Here is a 20,264-nt window from a genome sequence, read left to right as displayed (position 1 = left end):
TAGCAGACCCCGTTTTAATAAAGGGAAAACGTCAAGCCTGCACGAACTCACCCACTCTGTCACCCGGTGACATGGGCTCCGTCTGCCCGCCCACCACCACCTGCTGTGCTTCCCTGTGGCTGGACCCTTGTCTCCCATCACCACACGGCTCACCCACAACTGTTCCGTTTCTGGGCCTCTCACCCACCCACCCTTGCTCTGTTATTCTGCCACACAACCCAACACTCAGGCATATTCTCCACCCAGCCCTCCACGGTCATCATACCAGCCATGCCATTCTATAAGAAACCTGTTTTCTCACCTAGTCCCCAGCTGCCTTCTTCCACTCACCTGTAGTCATCTGCTGAAGGTGCCAAGCCACACACCCCTTTAGCTTTTCATGGGCCGACTCTTTAAGATGTGTGCTCTCACGGCTGTGAGGCTGTGTTCACTGAGGCATTTGGGGATCTCTAGGGGACTCAGTAGGACATTTTTGCTACTGAAGCAGCTGGCATTACTCACAGAGTCTCATTACAGCTTGAGTACCTGTCAGGTAACCATGAAAGTTCCTGGGAGGGCAGCAGGAAATAGCCCAGATGTATCTTTGGCTCCTCTGGACCCGGTACAATGCCAAGCTCATGGCAGGCACTTCTCTGAACTGCCTAGGGCTTCCCAGTTCGCTCAGTGGTAAAGAATATGCCTGCCAATGCAGGAGGCACAGGTTCGATCCCTGAGTCGGGAAGATCCCTAGGGAAGGAAATGGCAACCCATTCCAGTATTCTTGCCTGGGAAATCCCATGGACAGGGGCGCCTGGCAGGCTACAGTCGATGGGGTTGCAAAGAGTCAGACACGACTGAGCGACTGAACAACCATCACCACCTGAATTGCCTCCATCGTATCAGTCAGGCTTCAGGTGGAGATGTTTTTCTAAGGTGAATGGCAGGCATACCTTTCTATGTTAAAGCAGGTGTCAGTATTACAACACCTGGTTTGCTATAAGTGCAACTGGGAACTCACTGAAGATGGAGCTGCATTTCTTTAGGTGAAAAACATTCTCACCACCTAAATTTATTCAGTCTAAATTCTTCTAACCAACAAGGGAGCAAATTCTTTATTTCTTCCTCCCTAGGTTGTTATGCTTCCTCCCCACTAAGCCTCTTCTTACCCGTCAGAAGGATCCTGCTGTGGTATCCAAAACCTGATTCTAGGAACGGCCAAGGAATTAGTTTAAAAGGATTGGAATAGTAAATGCTTCCAATTGGCATTAACTTTTCCTGTCATGGCAGCCTGGGCAATGAACAGTAATTTTCATGGGTCTAACTCCATTGCAATTCTGAAGTTTCACAATTCTGGACATTTTATATACAGTTTGGGGCTGATTTAGGTAGGAGTCAGCAAGGCTTCCACTCATTTCCAAGGATGTACACAAACAACAGTAGGTAAAAGTCAAACACTAGAGTTTCTTGGAATTTCTATCAAGAACTGCAAATGTTTAACTGGTGCTTGATTACTCAGACTTTTAAAGAGGTCCTTCCTTCCTCACTGTGCATGCTCAGTTGTGTCTGACTCTTTGAGACCCCATGGACTGTAGCCCACCAGGCTCCTCTGTCCATGGGATTCTTTATTTTTCTCCAGGGAAGAATACTGGAGTGGGTTGCCCATTCCTCCTCCAGGGGATCTTCCCAACCCAGGGATCGAACCCGTATCTCTTGTGCCTGCTGCATTGGCAGGTGGTTCTTTACTACTAGCGTCACCTGGGAAGCCCCTTAACTGGTACAGCTATTATGGAAAATAGTACGGAGGTTCCTCAAAAACTTAAAAAAAGAACTATCTTGTGATCCAGCAATCTCACTTCTGGGTATACATACCCAAGGAAAATGAAATCAGCATTTGAGAGATATCTGTTCATTGCAGCATTATTTATGATAGCCAAGATACAGAGACAACTTAAACCTTCATTGAAAGATGAGTGGATAAAGGAAGTGTTCAATGGGCTATTATTCAGCCTTAGAAAAGAAGGAAATTCTTCTGTGTTTGTGACAACATGGATAAACTGTTAAGATACTAGGCCAAGTGAAATAAGCTAGAGGCAGGAAAACCAATACTCCATGACATAACTTACTTGTGGAATCTAAAAGTAGAAACAGAGCAGAATGGCAGTTACTGGGCTCTGGGGGAAGGGAACCATGAGGAGCTGGTGGTCAAGTGATACAAACTTTTATTTGTATGCAAGATAAATAGGTTAAGAAACCTAACATACAACCATGTGACTCTAATGACTATTGTATTGTGGACCTGAAATTTGCTAAAATGGTTGACCTTAAATGTTCTTACCACAAATGAAAAGGGTAACAAGTCTGTGAGGTGATGGATATGCTCATTAGCTTGATTGTAGTGAATATTGCACAATCAAATTATCAAATTGTATTTGTATTAAGTGTATGGGCTTCCCAGGTGGCACCAGTGGTAAAGAACTCACCTGCCAATGCAAGAAACATAAGAGACGTGGGTTTGACCCCTGGGTCGGGAAGATTCCCCTGGAGAAGGGCATGGCAACCTACTCTAGTATTCTTGCCTGGAAAATCCCATGGACAGAGGAGCCTGGCGGGCTACAATCCATAGTGTCACACAGAGTTGGACATGACTGAAGCGACTTATCACGTACAGACACTTTAAGTGTATATAATCTTTGTTGACTATAACTCAATAAAATTGGAAAAATTTTTTAAAAGTTGAGATAGTAAGTAGCATAGCAGCCTATGAATTTGCTGGTTTCTAATTCATATATTGATTATTAGATATTATATATACATGAAATCTTTCCTTTCCAAAACAAACAGATAAAAAAACAGACTTGCAAATGTTTTGAATATACCATTTCTGCAGTTGCAGCTACATTATTTTACTGTCCTGGGGCAGTCCCAAAACTGCCTGGTAGTACCTTACTCCTGGCAGCAGTAAGGAGTTAACAGATCACCCTGGGCTGCAAAGTCCATTTGTTTCTAGGTGGTATCATCAGACCTGGATCAACAGGATCCAGAAACTGGATCTTTGGGGGTTTCTTGTGTTTTTCTTTTTTAATCTTTTTATTGGACTATAGTTGCTTTACACTGCTGTCAGTTTCTGCTGTACAACTCAGTGAATTAGCTATATGTTTACATATATCCCCTCTTCCTTGTGTGGGCTTCCCTGGTGGGCTCAGATGACAAAGAATCTGCCTACAATACAGGAGACCCTGGTTCGATCCCTGGGTTGGGAAGATCCCCTGGAGAAGGGAATGGCCACCCACCCCAAGATTCTTGCCTGGTGAATCCCATGGACAGCGGAGCCTGGTGGGCTACAGTCCATGGGGTCTGGACTTCCTTCCCATTGAGGTCATCTCAGAGCACCAAGGAGAGTTCCATGTGCTCTGCAGTAGGTTCTTATTAGTTATCTATTTTATACCGGGTAGTGTACATATGTCAGTCCCAATCTCCCAATTCATCCCCCCACCCCTTTCCCACTTGGGTATCCATACATTTGTTCCCTACATCTGTGTCTCTTTCTGCTTTGCATAGCAGATCATCTATTTTTATCAACCTGTTTTTCTAGGTTCCACATATATGTGTTAATATTACAGTATTTTTCTCTTTCTGATTTACTTCACTCCATATGACAGTCTCTGGCAGAAATCAACTCTTTCCCCTGAACTCCAGTCAGCAGGAACTTGCCAGCAAGTTTATCACTTTTTCACGATACCAACTACTCTTATTGGGTCCAGGAGGTATAAGTAGAAAATTCATAGTAAAAATTATGTAGCTTTTCTGGACTCTCCTCTTGTCAATTGCATGGATAATGTCTAACATAAAAGGGAAAGAGTCTCTTTCTCTACAGCCAACTTCTCATAACAAGTAAGTCATATCCGCTCTCCTAATAACCCCTTCTGGATCCATGGAGTGGTCTTTCTAGTAAATTGGTTTTGAAACTGGAACATATCCAGGCCTGGGCTTCCATGTATATAGCCTAATGGGGAAAAGAGGGCACATGTGTACATGGCTTCATGGGGTGGAGCAGAGGAAACAGCGGTGAGAGCTGTTAGCATGCGCACCACTCAGAGGGTAGCTGGTGAGTTCCGGAGGGCCTCCTTCCATCTTAAGACCTCTGATTAGCCAGTAATAGCATGCCAGCACAAGTGGCTCAGTGGTAAAGAATCCAGCTGCCAATGCAGGAGACGTGGATTCGATCCCTGAGTTGGGAAGATCACCTGAAGAAGGAAATGGCAACCCACTCCGGTGTTCATGTCTGGGAAATCCCTTAGAGGATCCTGGTGGGCCACAGTCCATGGGATCGCGAAGAGTTGGACATGGCTTAGCGACGACACAACAACAACAACAGTTATACTGGCTGTAGGTCACAGCACCATTGCCAAAGTCACCAATAGAGTGACAATCCCATTTACTTCCGAGACTGTCCTTGATCAATGGCAAAGACATTCTCTGTTGAGAGTTGTCTGTGTGAATCTGAATGGAGACGATTGTATGGGGTCTGCAGTTTTACAAGAAACCTCTGGGCCTGAACAAGGAGTTGTTCAGAGATTTGGGGGAGCAAGGACATTTCCAGAGATCTCCAGCTCTGAACGGAGTGCCTGGCATGAGCCCCTTGATGATCTGCCTGGGGTCTTTAGAAAATAGCAAGAGAGTCTCTTTTTTTTTCTTTTAAAAATACAGCTGCTTTGGGAGCTGAGCGGTGCCTTCAGGGACCAAGCGGGTGGCTGGACATGTCTTGTTCAGGTCCTAGGCAATTACTCCTAAGGGACATTTCAGCTTCTCACTGAGAAATACTTCAAGCACTCAGATCCATTTCTTTTCAAGTTAAGATTCCCTTCAAACAAAGAAGAGAGAATCATTTAGGCTTCAAGGAGAGAGTGGGAGAGGACAAACCCAAACAGTGAAAGGGTAGATCATTCCTCTCCCCGCCACCTTCCTCCTTTCTTTCCGGGCTTTTGGGGCAACACTCCTCCTTTGGCGTCAGGAAGCAGTCACATGTTATTCTTTACCACGTGCACCGTGGGCTTTAAGCCCCAGCTGCCCACTTTTCTGTTATGAACAAGCTTTGATGGTTTCTGTCCTCAAGTGACAAATTTTTGCTTGTTTATGTGTGTTTTTATGTACCACATCCTAGTCCACAAAAATACTTTACTGTGGCTTGGGTGGAGCTTCAGCTTCTGCTCAAAATCAAGTGATTTTTACTTGTTGGGGAAATCAGAGCTTTCTGCCTTTTCTCTCCACCTCCAGAGGGATCTCGCCTCACCCCCATCTCTCATGGGGGCTGGTGGGTCTCCTAGTGGGGTTATTGCTACACATTACAATCCAGCTTACATTGCTTTGGGGTTTTCAAAGTCAGAAATTCCTCAAACTTCCTGGTGCATCCTGAAATGCCATTTGGTCGGAAATTTTATGTTTAGCTGGAGATCAAGGGTGGAGATCGTAATTTCCCAGATATGACCTTTAACTCTCAATCCCTTGTTACCCATGACCTTTCTAACGCACATATCCCCTTGAAAGAAAATTTATACTCCTTGTACCTCTGCCAGGCCTCTCAAGTGAACTGTACACGCAGCATACTCAGCCTTGGCCGGATTCTGAGCATAGATTTTGTATATTAAGAGTAAACAGATGTTTATGGAGAATACTGACAAGATGCAGCAGAAATGAGAGAAAGACAGGATCATTGTGGTCAGAATTCGGAAGAGTTTTAAAAAGAGGATGTTATCTTTTTTGCTAAAGACAGGCGCTTGACTTCCAGAATAGATGGGGTTTGACAGATGGAAAAGGAAAGAGAGAATTCACATGCAGGACTAGCAGGAAGAAAGGCGCAAAGAGGCCGGGCATCGTGGGGTGTGTGCAGGGCCCAGTGGGGCAGGAAGCGCTCAGCAGAACCTGAGGGCCACGAAGGCCAGGCTGCGGAGGCCTAGCAGTAAGCCTAGCCTGCTCAGCTGCTGCTTTCAACTCTTTGTTATGAAGTCTTTCTAATTGTGGCCAAATAAGAGGGCTTCCCTTGTGGCTCAGACAGTAAACAATCCGCCTGCAATGCAGGAAATCCAGGTTTGATCCCTGAGTCAGGAAGATCCCCTGGAGAAGGAAATGGCAACCCATTCTAGTATTCTTGCCTGGAGAATCCTATGGACAGAGGAGCCTGGAGGGCTACAGTCCATGGGGTCACAAAGAGTTGGACATGACTGGGTGACTAACACTTTATACATAACATAAAATTTACCATTTTAACTGTTTTTTTTTTTTTTTAATTTTTTTTTAATTTATTTTAATTGGAAGCTAATTACTTTACAATATTGTGGTGGTTTTTGCCATACATTGACATGAATCAGCCATGAGTGTACATGTGTTACCCATCCTGAACCCCCTCCCACCTCCCTCCCCATCCCATCCCTCAGGGTCATCCCAGTGCACCAGCCCTGAGCACCCTGTGCATTTAACTGTTTTTAAGTGGAAGGTTTTGTCTCATTCAGTTAATTCAACTGTCACCCCCCATCCATCTGCAGAACTTTTTCATCGGCCCCAACTGACACCCTCCAGCCATTAAACACTTCCCCGTTTCCTCCTCCCCTAGCAGGTAACCACTGTGCTACTTTCTATTGCTATGAATTGTCTACTCTAGGTATCCCAGATAAGTGGAATCATGCAGTATTTGTTGTTTTGTGGCCAGCTTATAACTTAGCGCTACATCCTCAAGGTTCATTTATGTTGAAGCATGTGTCAGAATTCCCTTCCTTTTTAAGGCTAAATGGATGTCCCACTGTGTGAACATACCACATCCGTTTATCTGCTCATCTGTCTATGGACGTCTGGGTTGCTTCAACCCTTTGGCTATCGTGAATAATGCTGCTGTGAACGTGGGGTGCAAATATCTATTCTGACTCCTACTCTTCCTTCCTTTGGGTGTATACCCAGAGGTGAAATCTGGATCACAAGGTAATCCCTTGTTTAATGTTTTAAGGAACCAGCATACCATTTTTATTACAAAAAATTTAAGCATTAACAAAAATGGAAAGAAAAGGCATGTAGTAGTAACCCCTTGATTTAAAATAGAGGTCTCAAACCACCTAGCATTAGAGATGTTACTTAAAGAGTTTGGAACTGAGGGGCAAAGATAATTGTCTAGTCTAGCCTTTAGTTTTCAATCCCATACCAGACATAAATTTCTCACACTTAGCTCTTTGAAAGAAAATTTACACTCTTGTCCTTCTGAAAGTAACAGGTGACATTCATAGGTCCATCATCCAAGTCTAACAAATGCTGACATTTTTCTGTATTTACTTCATCTTTCTTCTCTATCTACCTGTCAAAAGTGTTTAATTCTTAATGAACTGCTCCAATGTAAATTGCAGGCTTCATGGTCCTTAATACCCCAGAATACTTACATATCCACATTGTCATTACCCATTCAACAAAATGAATAATAATTTCCTAATATTACCCATGCCTAGTTCATAGTCTCATATCCACAGTTGTCCCTCAAATGTCTTTTGTGGTTGGATTTCTTTTTTTCCACACTAGAATCCAGTAGCCAAGAGCCATCTGCAGCAGGCATTGACTCTGTCCAGCAGATGGAAAGGAGAGCCTAAAGGTTTTGAGCAGGGAGAGAGGAGATCAAAGCTGAAATCTGGTGTTGTGGACAGCAGCATTTTTCTGGCGCCCCTCTGGGCCATAATCTAATTCTTGGGAATGGATCGAAGAGATTGAAGAGTGAATTCCCTGCTCCAGAGCAAACCAGATACAAGCTCTAATGGGGCTTACATCTAGCATTTAGTCTCACTAAACTTTCAACACTTCTGAAAAAAAAGACTTAGAGTGAGTCATTATCAAGTTACCCAAAGTTCTGCATTTACCATCTCCAAGCCCTGTTATTTAAGGCAAATAACTTGCCAGTTCCAGCACTTTGAGCCTGTGCTTTTGTGGTATGTTTAGACGCTGGGAATTCACAAAATGTGTGATAATTCATTTTTTCCTCCTTGTAAAGAGAGCTTGTTACCAGGGAAGAATGCTGTCCTGGGTGCTGCAAGGGGTTCCTCTTCCCCAGGGTAACACGGTCTTTATCCTTCTCTCCCTCCCTCCATCTTTAGGTAACTATGAAACCAAGAACTCCTAAATCCTTCCTCTGTTACTGAATCAGCAGGATATTTACTGAGTGACAGCTCTTTACTCAGCAGTGAGGAAAAGTCAAAGGAAATAGAAACCACTTGACACCAGGAGAATGAGAACTAATAGAGGCATAATAGGTGCAGAAACAGTGCGTTCAGCCCAGAGTGTGGCAGACGCTTGGACCAAGGAGGAGCGAAGGAGCCGGAGGACTTTCAGGGGGAGATGGGAGCTGAAGAGACTTGAAGGATTTGGGGGTGTGGCTAGGAGGCCAGGAGAAGGGAAAAGGGTTCATCCCCTCAGCACTATGGGGTCAGGGCTCAGCTGTAGCCCTGCTTCAGCCTCTTCGTGTAAGCCCCCCACACCTCGTGACTTGATGGATATGGCAGGGGCTGGTACCCCCAGGAGCAGGGTCCCTGAGACAACATGGCAGCCATCTGCTGCAAAGATGCTCTCATGCTCTCAAGAAGACCTTCATCTTTCTTTCCACTGCTTTTCATTTTTGTGGTTCTCACAGGCCACACACATGCTTCTATTATGGGCGCTGTGTGTGGGTTTGGAGAAGGCTAACTAGACAAGACTCTTTGGGTGTGCAACACTCTATTCGGGGGAATTAGTGAAAAAAAACAAACAAAAAAACACATACTTTTCACCCTAATTTAGGAGGAATTTATTAGGCTAAATTTTTTTCTTTTCTTTAGACAAAAGGATGGCTTCATTTCTTTGGCGTTTACCCTATATTACTTATTTATGTTTTTTTTTTTTTTTTTTAACTTTCTAAAGACTGGACATGTTGAAGGAAACTCCTCTTCTTGTCTCACTAAATCATGGGCATGCTGTGTTACCTGACCTCTCCTTGACTTGCAATTGCATTTCTGGGGGATTTTGTTTGAAGATAGATTCCATCCTGTTTAGTTACCATTTTCTCTCTCTGACCACAGAAGTGTCCTCTGTGGCTTGCGCAAGACTGGGCCGAAAGCACAGGACCGAAAGACCCACAGCCTGGCCACTGATGGTTTTGGTACATTTTTCTCCAGCTTCCAGGATGGAAACAAGTTGAACTTTTCTAGGAGGAAATGGGTATGATGACAAGAGCTTAGGCTTTATGCGTAGGAGAGTTTGGTTGGTTTAGGTGTGGTCCCCTCTTGTCCTAGTTGTGGGGGCTTAAAGCAAAGTAGGGACCCCCCCTTCCCCGCCCCATCTACCATGAGAGGCAGCTCAGGAGTCAGATATGGTTTGAATCCCAGTTCTTCCACTTAACTGGCTGTCTGGTGTTGGGCAAGATATCTGTTTTCCTGAGCCTCTGCTTTCTGATCAGTGATAATACCTGCTTCAAGAGTTGTTCAGGGGATTATAAATTATAAAATGCCTCACCCTCCACAGTTTCTGATAATAGAAACCAAATCATGGCCCCTGTATAGAATAATAATGTCCACAGCCCCTCTACCCCAGGGGTACAGCCCATAACACAGCTGCTATTTTTTCCCACCACCAGTGTCAATATATATAACACTCAATGGTATTTTGAGCAAATTCTATTCTTTTCCATTTTTCATCTATGCCTGGTTCATTTATAGATTCTCAGATTCTAAGATACAGATAAAGCAAATTGCATAGCATATATATTTATATGTATTTTCGTCCTAGTCCTCCTCCACCTCTCCACTCTGAATTTCCCCCAGTGTGCCAGCCCATTTTAAGGTTCCTATTCCATGTTTTAAATATGTGCTCCCCAACACATGTAAAGTCTGGACCCACCTGTGATCCCCTAACCTTTCATCATCATCTCTTTGACTACCCACAGTCACTTGCTGCTTCTCACACCCACTGCATCCCCTCTCTCCAGCCTCCCGGCATCTAAGCCACCCCCACCTCTATTGACTTATTCGTATCTAATAATTTTGATTCTAGTTCTTTAGTTTGGTTAGGTTTCCAAAGAAACCTGCCTCTAGATAAGCTGCAGAAGACTCTATAGAAGGAATTCCATGGGCACATGGAACAGTTACTAAGAATTTAGCTGTTAATGTACATAGCTAAATCACACAGCTTCCCGGGTTTCATTGTTTTGGTCCTCAGAGTGAGCTCAGCGTGAGCAGGGCTGCTTTGTTATCCCTGTTTTAGGACCAGGAAGCCGAGGCCCAGAGACAGAGGTCCCCACGGCTTCTGTGTTGGTCTGTGGTGGTACCAGAGGCAGACCTGGGACTTAGTGGGCGTTTGGTCCACAGTGCTGTCCCCTCCCCCTGCCTCAGTAAACAGCATGATGTGTTTACTCTGCTTATATATACACATATGGCTTTTTATATCAGGGGAATGGGAGAAGAGGACGGGGGTGGGGTTGAGAATGGGTTGGAACTGGAGAGCTATAATTAATTCTTTCTCCCACACAAACCACTGAAATACCACATATGAGAAACAGCATCACCAGCAAAATGCCATGATTACGCAGCATCGCTTCATATTCGGGAGCAAAGAGGGGGTGGTGCTAATTAACAGGTGGAGACGGAATGTTTACAACATCCTATTACTGGTAATGGAATTATCTTCACCCTCCTAATCATCACGGAGACCAGGGCTCCTCCCAGCCAGGCGTCTGGCCATGCCTTGTGCAAGAGGATGAGGCAAGAGGCTTGGGGGTCTTGATACCCTTCCCCACCCCCCAGGAGGTGAGGGAGTGTAGAGAACTTGGGAGTGGTGAGGGTGGAGAAGGGGTGGGTCATGACACCAGGGAGGAAGCTGCTCTGCCAGCACCCCTCACCTGTTCCTCATCCCAAGCTTCTCATCGTTGCCTTGGGGGCTTCGTTGCCCAGGAGTTTGATGTCCAAGTTCCAGAGGAAGAAAACAGAGTCTCTTTCCAAAGGTCCAAAGAGGCAAATGCCCTACCACGCCTCCCTCCTGCACGCCTGTTTCCTCGTCTGTTCCCCCGGGGCATCCCTTGACCATTCAGTTGCCCTCCCTTCCTGGAAAACCTTGGTCCTGCTGCCCATTGGAGACTCAATGGTCTTGGCAGCCAGAAGGATCTTCACGGCTTGCCCAGCCTGGGTCTGTCACATAACAGAGAAGAAAAGAGTATCAGAAGGGTGAAGTGACAGGGTGTGGCCATTCAAGGTTTCACCAACGCTCAGGCTGATCACTGCCTTCCTCTCCTCTTCCTCATACCTGTATCTGTTCGGAGACAAGAAGCCACTCCAGATGGGACCTTAAAGAAGAGAAGATAGGAGACTTCCCTGATAGCCCAGTGGTTAAGACTCCCGCTCCCAATGCAGGAGGCCTGGGGTCAATCCCTGGTCAGGGAACTAGATCCCACATGCTGTGACTAAGATCCCACACTCAGCAACAAAAATCCTGTGTGCTGCAACTAAGATCTGGTGCAGCCAAAAAATAAAATTAAGTGGAAAATTAAAAAAAAAGATGGGCAAGGCTCAGGGTATCTCCAGGCTCTCTTTAACACTGAGGGTTGGCATGTCTCCTAGAAGTCACTTAGCAGTCTCCTGGAAGCCACCTGACACTAAGAGAAAGGTCATAAAGGAGGTCAGTGTCACAGAGTGAAAAAGCGCTTCAGTCGTCCCCGCTGTTTAGGGGGTGTTGAAAGCCCTCCAGCAATTCAGTGTGGGGACCATAGCGCCCTAAGATGTTTGTGATTGTTGTCGTTCATGGGAGAAAAAGAGAGCCCCCAGAGGACAAAACATCATCCAGACTGAACACTTTTTTTGTCTCATGAACATCTCTGAGCGTTGAGCATGGGCATTGTATCAGCACCACCAGCACCATCAGAAGGGGACCATGTGTCAGCTTCCCGTTAGTGAAGGTTGATGGTTGTAAGAAAATATGAACTTTGTTGGTGCTTGAAGCCATGAGATCATGGAGTTTTTCTCCCCCAAATTACATTAGTAGTAATTAACTATCTCATTCATTTCTTTCACTTAGAAATAGCACAATGAGGAAAAAAAAATTAAGTAAGCATGAGACTAGGAAAGGTTCCTCTCCCCAGGAGTTCCTGGATGACATTTCACATTGAGTCCTGAGGGCCTTTGCACTGTGAGGACCCTCCTGTGAGGCCGGTCAGTTCAGGAAGAATGTCACTTCCTTGAATCTGGCCCCTCCTACCAGCCCTAATGGAGAAGGCAATGGCACCCCACTCCAGCACTCTTGCCCGGAAAATCCCATGGACGGAGGGGCCTGGTGGGCTGCAGTCCATGGGGTCGCAAAGAGTCGGACACGACTGAGCGACTTCACTTTCACTTTTCACTTTCATGCATTGGAGAAGGAAATGGCAACCCACTCCAGTGTTCTTGCCTGGAGAATCCCAGGGATGGGGGAGCCTGGTGGGCTGCCGTCTATGGGGTCACACAGAGTCAGACACGACTAAAGCGACTTAGCAGCAGCAGCAGCAGCCCTAATATGGAATTACTGGTCTCCAACTTTGAAGGAGCCTGTTCCGAATTTTTCCCTGCAATATGGTGATTGGGGACTCAGAACACAGATTCTGGTAGAAACCATACTATAAACAGTAGGCAGGTTGCCAAGCCAGTGAGTAAAAGCTGGTCTGTAACTGAGCTGAGAGTGAGGAGCCCTGGGTTCAGCTCTGTCACTAGCTGCCTCTGTGACCATGGGTGAGTCGTTTAGTCACTGCTCCTGATTTTCGCACTGATTTTCTTTCTCTTCTTTTGCTTTTTATATTTATTTATTTGGCTGCGTTGGGTCATAGTTGAGGTACACTGGGTCTTCGTTGCAGATTGCAAAATCTTTCATTGCAGTGCGCTCGCTTCTCTAGTTGAAGTGCACAGGCTTAGCCTGTGGGATCTTAAGTTTCCCAACCAAGGATTGAACTCACATCCCCTGCATTGGAAGGCTGATTCTTAACCACTGGATCACCATGAAGTTCTGAATACTGCTTATCTTTCTATATTGATTTATACAGAATTTAATCACCATGATAAATCCTTCCCTGAGAAGTTACATTCCAGTTTCTAATTTGCAATGCAGGGAATGAATCTGCTCAATGAGGGGCAGAAGCAGAGCTGTCGTACCGCCGAGGCTTCCAGCAGCTCTTGGGCAAGTGGGACTCTGATGGGAAGGGGCCCAGCTCTGGCTGTACAGGGGGCTGAGTCATTGTCAGGAGACTGGGGTGGGTGGATAGGTAGGAGGTCACTAAGGTAAGCCTGCTGGGGAGGTGCCACAACATGTGGAGATGGAGTTTCTAACATGCTGAGGACTCAGTGAGGAGCCTTTAACAGGACTAAGGGTGCTATCAAGGGTGCTTCCCTGCTGGCTCAGCAGTAAAGAATTTGCCTGCAAGGCAGGAGATGAGGGTTGGATCCCTGCGTCAGGAAGATCCCCTGGAGATGGAAATCGCAACCCATTCTAGTATTCTTGCCTGGGAAATCCCATGGACAGGGGAGCCTGGTGGGCTACAGTCCATGGGGTCCCAAAGAATCAGACCCGACTTAGCAACTGAACCATCGCCACCACTAAGGAAGGGTGGTATCAAAGACCAGCTGTAGGATACTGAGACCTTTGCTTGACTCTGGTCTAAAGACCTTTGCTAGTACTTTGTAGCACCTCTTGGAGTCTAACTAGAGGGTAAGTTTAAGTTCTTGATTCCAGTGAAAAGGAGGAGACTGCTTTATGCCTGTTTCTTCTGAAACAGGCATCTGGATACAGTACACTGAGGCTGATGCTTGATCCTGGTTTTGCTACACTGATGCTGTGACCCAGCCCCTTGTCTTGGAGCCTAGGAATACCCCCACGGAGGCGCGGGAGCTAACACGTGGGGAGCTGAACTGACCGGCACCCCTCCTCTCCACTGCTTGACTCCTGCCTTCTCTATACGCCCCGCCCCCCAACTCCTCTTCCCCACCACTGCGGGATTTCTTTTCTCCCCAGAGCTTGGCGCCTCAAACACCAATGTGGACTTTTCTCTGGGCCATCTGCAACAGCACATGGGAGGCAAATTAGCCTGTTAGGCAGGGAGCAGAAGATATTCTTCGCTAGAATGGTTTGATGGAGGATCCTGTGTTTTCTGGAAGCAGCAGGAGGGGCTGCAGAGGTCCCCAGCGAGCTTGTTCTCATAGCCTCAGGCAGGGGCTCCCGGAGCTGGCAGGTGAGGCAGGCTCTTGTCCATCCCCCCCTGCCCTCTGAGTACAGATGTGGAATCTGAGCCCCAGAAAGGTGAGCTGACTTCTCCAAGATCACAAAGCTAGGAGGCAACAGAGTCAGGGAATGGCGCCATCGATTTCATTGCTGAAGCTCCTCCTGCCTTTCCTGAGAAGGGGCATTAAGGAGAGAGGCTCTGAAGGGCGTTTTCATCAGCAGCTCCCCAGTCATCCCAAATTAGCAAGCATCAAGCTGTAATCAGTGTTCGGTGACGACGCGGGCAGCCCAGCTTCCGCACCTGTGTGCTTTCTTTGCTTTTCTCTTTTAATTTTGGAAAGGTTTCCTATCGATGTAAATTCAGACCAGATTTATCTCCCCCATCCTGACTCCCCTCCCATTTTCTTCTTATCTTCAGGGGCCTACCAGCAGCACCACATGGGCTTTGCCTTTATCTCAAGCCAGCCATGGCCAGTTGAAGTGTTTTCCTAATTACTCCTGAATTTTGGCTGCAGGCATCTCACTGGATCCCTGGACCTCATTGGTCCCTGATTCAGGAGGCACCACACAGGACTGACAAGATGAGCACTGGGGGAAGGTCATGGGAAATACGGGTTGTAGTGGGTCATATTCTAGCGTATGAGCTGATAGATGGTCAAGGCAGAATCATGAGAAGAAGTCAGGCCTTCTGATTCCTCTTTCCAGGTTATGGTAATAAAGTGTTCCCACTGTGGACTTCCCTGGTGGATCAGGAGCTAAGACTCTAAGCTCCCAATGCAGGGGGCCCTAGTTTGACCCTAGTCTGGGAACCACATGCCGTAACTAAGGATTGAAGATCCTGTATGCCGCAACGATTTGACCCAGTGCAGCCAAATGAATAAATTAAAATTTTTAAATATATATTCTTTAAGAAAGCTTTTTAAAATGTTCCCTATAATCATAAATGTCCTAGGAAGATAACTGGTCCTTATCTGGGTTTGCTGGACACCCTAGAGTCTCTGCCCAAGAGATCAGTTTTACACCTGCTTTCCGCGTACATGTCTTTCCTGTTTCTCAGAAGGTGATTTCTGGAGGTCATTTGTTAGCTTTCTTTGCCTGCATATTTACCGGCATTAGAGGGAGAGTCAGATGACTTCCAGACTGCTAACTCATCAGGGGCAGATCTACATCTCTATGAATTCTTTTCTTCTGCTGGTCCCAGAGATTTTCTATTTTGCTCTCATTTTTAAAGTGGTGTCTTTCTTTGGGTCTTGGGATTTTCACTGCCTCTTCTTGCCTCGCTATTTTTGAAAATAAATGCACAGGTAAAGAAAGTTCAATGGGCAACAAAATACATATTCAGGAACTTTTAAAACAGTCTCCGATACAGCACATTCTTTGGAATCTGGGAACACAAAGATGAACTTAAGCTGGACTCTTTTCCCAAGGAGTTGATGGTCAAGTGGAAGTTACAGATGTAGAAGGAAATATTTATAACATTATCTCCAAGCGCTATAGGTCATCATACACCCACTGATGGGGGTTATCCTGGTAGCAGGCACTCTGACACCCTGGGAATTCTGTAGTTGTGGACCAAGACTGACTGAGTTTACTGCTTTTTATTATTTATTTTTTATCATTTGTGCATCTAGTCACCAGATGATAGGAACCAAGAGCCGTGCAGATTAACTCAGATCGAATTTCAGAAGCACAGACAGGTTTCTGTATCCCCTCCCTCTCCTTTTTCCAGTTCCATCTGCCCTGAATTTCCAGAAACCTTTACCCCTGACTGCTCAAACACACCTGCATTTTTCTACCTAATCCCACAGCTTCGACGCAGGCCCTGAGATGTACATGTCACTTTAGCTTGGATCACTTTTGCCCTGCCTCTCCCAAGTCTTGTTTCATCTTTCCTAGAACCTCCTTTCTCCTCTTCTTTGTTCCAAGCTGGGAATACACCCACCCCATTCCCAGAATAGTGTCTTTTACCCATACTCTTGTTTAAGGCAGCTGGCAACTTTACATGGGAGCTAAGTTGCATGCAATTCTGAGAAAAGATATTTAAGTTCTGTTGTAAAGTGAGGGCCTGCATAACACTCACAAAAAAGGCTGCAGCCTACTCTTCCTGGGTGCTGAGGTGGGAGGTGGTCAAGGGGGGCTTCAGGAGAAAGTAGCCTTTGAGCTGGGGCTAGAGCAGGAAAGGTGTTCTTTGTAGAGAGTCATTATTGGGACAGCATGAAATCTGTGGCAGGACATGGTGTGTCTTTGCTCTGGCCTGTCCTCTCTGCACCCAGATTAGATGGTGACCAGTTGTCCCAATGTCCTACTTTTGTTCTCTAAAATCTCCAAAGGCTTGAGGATCATTTCCTCCTGAAAGACCTGCTGGAAGCACTATTAGGCAGCCCGAGAGTGAGCTCGTGACCATTAAACAGCCCGAGACTGAGATAGCTAACTGATTAGCTAGGGAAGTTAAAGCCTGAGAGTCCAGTGCTTCTGAATCTCTGCACTGCCATGCCAAGGAATCATGTTCAGAAACTTAAAAGACATGTCTCCCATGCCGAATAGAATGGTCTGGGCTCAAAAATTTATCCAACTTATTCACTGATGAGATGGAAAATCTGGTTTGAAGACCACTGAAGAGCAGTGGGTTTTGTGTTTCAAGTGTTGTATGTTCAGTTGCTCAATTGTGTATGATTCTTTGTGACCCCACGGACTATGGCCCTCCAGGCTCCTCTGTCCATGGGCTTTCCCAGGCAAGAATACTGGAGTGGGTTGCCATTTCCTCCTTCAGGGGATCTTCCAGACCCAGGGCTCAAACCCACATCTCTTTCGTCTCCTGCATTGGCAGGTGGATTCTTTACCACTGCACCACCGGGGAAGCTCCTTTGTGTTCCATCAGTTCAGTTCAGTTCAGTTCAGTCGCTCAGTCGTGTCTGACTCTTTGCTACCCCATGGACTGCAGCACGCCAGGCTTCCTTGTCCATCACCAACTCCTGGGGTTTACTCAAGCTCATGTCCATTGAGTCAGCGATGCCATCCAATCATCAAATCCTCTGTCGTCCCCTTCTCCTTCCGCCTTCAATCATTCCAAGCATCAGGATCTTTTCAAATGAATCAGTTCTTTGCATCAGGTGGCCAAGGGAAAGACATTTAAGATATCCTAGAAAAGGAAATAAGATTGCTAGGTTAGATACAAAACTGGTTATGAACCACAGGGCGGTAAACAGGAAGCACTGACTAGGCTTATCTTTTCTTCAGGCTGGAAATCATTTACATCTCTACAGGACAATATTCATTTGCATTAGTCTTGGTTGGAATCATTGGTTTGCTATCAGTTTTCTAAAAGTTGACACCTACCTGGACAGAGTTGTAAATATCCTAATCAATAGTAAATAGCAAATCAAACTGAGGCAAAATCAGATAGCTCCAGGCAGCCAGCTGCATACCTCTTGCTAACTCAGTAAAGGAACCTACAGTAAACCCTTTGTTCCATTTCCAAATCTTGAGCAATTTTTTCTAACCCCAGGAAAGGTGGCCTTAGAAATAAGCTCGTAGTAGCTTTACTCTCTTTTTTCTTTCGTTAATAACAACAGCAAACACATATCGAACACCTTCAATATGCTAGGTATTCTACCACATCACAGACGTCATGGTCATCATGGTGAAGCTTAAGGTGAGCCCTGCCCTTCAGGACTTCTCCACACTCACAGCTGCTACAAAGAAGGGTTACAAAGAGAAGCAGCAAAGGCCATTAATGTTAGTCACTCAGTTGGGTCCCACTCTTTGCGACGCCAGGCTTCCCTGTCCTGGTGGACTGTAGCCCACCAGGCTTCTCTATCCACGGGATTCTCCAGGCAAGAATACTGGAGTGGGTAGCCATTCCCTTCTCCAGGGGATCTTCCCGACCCAGGGTTAGAACCTTGGTCTCCTGCGTTGCGGGTGGATTCTTTACCATCTGAACCACTAGGGAAGCTCTAGCACAGGCCATAGATATTATTAAAGTTCTGGGAAGAGGAAGCTCCCTTCTGGCATGGAAGGGCAGGAGGGCTTCTGGAGGAAGCCCCTTGGTGCCTGTGGGTTGAGCTAACCTGGTTTCCGCTCTCTGGAGTGTGGGAGTCTGCCTGTCTGCCCAGGTGGGTGTGGGTGCCTGTCTTTGTGTGTTCTGCAGGGTGGGAAGTCGGGCTTCCCAGCGATTCATCTCCTCCCTCCCACCAGTGCTTGTCATTACTGCCAGTGTTTCTCCCGTTGGAGCCGCATCGTGGTGGATCAAACGCTCCGTTTTGTCTACTCGCGCCGCCAGCCTAGGATCAAGCTAGTGGTTGCTCCAGTGTACAGACAGAACTGAGTGGGGGAGGACAGGAGTGAGAACTGCAGGAGTCGGGGCAGAGTCAGCATCTGAGCAGTGGCCTGGAGATGGGTGGACAGGTGTGGACTGGGCTAGATGGACAGACAGATTGAAGGAGATAGAGGTTACAACCTTGGCCGGTTTGTGGCTGTAATTGTCTGAGCTCCCACCAACCTATTATTACAGGCACTTAGCTGAGCCTGGGAGAGGCCTGAGGTGCCAGGCACTCAGAAGCCTGAGTGTTGACAGTGAATGCAGATCTGGGGTAGACTCTGGGTTAGAAGCCAAAGGAGTAGAACTGTGAAACAAAGATACTTACTTTTCATTGTTCATCATTGAATCCCTACCCGCTTAAGGAGGAGGGCTTCCCTGGTGGCTCAGACAGTAAAGAATTCACCTGCAATGCAGGAGGCCTGGGCTCAAGCCCTGGGTTGGGAAGATTCCCTGGAGAAGAGAATGGTAACCCACTCCAGTATTCTTGTCTGGAGAATCCCATGGACGGAGGAGTCTGGTGGGCTACAGTCCATGGGGTTGCCAAGAGTCAGACACGACTGAAACGACTTAACACTTCACTTCAAGGGGGAGCCTGCTACCTTGGGCAGAGCTCTGTCGAGTGCTGTTTTCTGCAATGAGACAGAGGCAGGCCCAAACCAGAGCACAGGGGTCCTTTCCTTTATGCAGTGTGGCTGGTATGAACTGCTTTTGCCTCGGCTTGTGGTCATTTGAAAGATCTTCCCAAATCCTCATTTGGCTGCCACCCAGGGCATTGTCTAGGCCAGCCTGGACCAATAGATATAGAGTAGGAGCCGCATCGGAGAAGGCGATGGCACCCCACTCCAGGACTCTTGCCTGGAAAATCCCATGGATGGAGGAGCCTGGTAGGCTGCAGTCTATGGGGTCGCTAAGAGTTGGACTCGACTGAGCGACTTCCCTTTCACTTTTTACTTTAATGCATTGGAGAAGGAAATGGCAACCCACTCCAGTGTTCTTGCCTGGAGAATCTCAGGGACAGCAGAGCCTGATGGGCTGACATCTATGTGGTCGCACAGAGTCAGATGTGACTGAAGTGACTTAGCAGCAGCAGCAGGAGCCCCATACATAGTTCTTCCTTTTCTAGTTGCCACATTAAAAATAAAGTCTAAAATCAAACAGGTGAGATATATATACATATGTATGTGTGTGTGTGTGTGTATATATGTATATGTATATATATATATATCTTATTTAGCTCAGTTCAGTTCAGTTCAGTCGGTCAGTCATGTCTGACTCTTTGTGACCTCATGAATCACAGCACAAGCTCAGTAGGTCCAAAATACCATTTCAACACATAATCAAAGTAAGAAATATTAGTGTTAATTTATACTCTTTTCTTTCTACTTGGTGGCACATCTCCACTTGGACTAGTCAAGTTCTCTGGTGCTCAGTAACCACACGGAGTTCATGTCAACTTTCCTGGACAGCACAGAGCTGGGCAGGACAACAGGAGCTTATATCCTGTGATATCAGGACCGTGGTTCAGCTAGTCTCCACAGAGCCCTAGGTCAATCCTAAAGGAAATCAGTCCTTATTACTCATTGGAAGGACTGATGCTGAAGCTGAAGCTCCAATACTCTGGCCACCTGATGCAAAGAGCAGACTCATTGGAAAAGACCCTGATGCTGGCAACGATTGAGGGCAGGAGGAGAAGGGGGCGACGGAAGATGAGGTGGTTAGATAGCATCACTGACTCAATAGA

At 46.4% G+C, this 20,264-nt stretch overlaps 1 protein-coding gene across 2 annotated transcripts in view; it reads left to right on the top strand.

The window, feature by feature from the left end:
* The window catches only part of TMEM178B (transmembrane protein 178B), a 414,662-nt gene that overhangs the window by 317,044 nt on the left and 77,354 nt on the right, over nucleotides 1-20,264 (top strand). The gene's annotated exons all lie outside the window — the stretch shown is intronic.

This window comes from Bos mutus, chromosome 4 (genome assembly GCF_027580195.1).
Source record: "Bos mutus isolate GX-2022 chromosome 4, NWIPB_WYAK_1.1, whole genome shotgun sequence".
Lineage (NCBI taxonomy): Eukaryota > Metazoa > Chordata > Mammalia > Artiodactyla > Bovidae > Bos > Bos mutus.
This window is presented reverse-complemented; position numbering and strand designations above follow the sequence as displayed.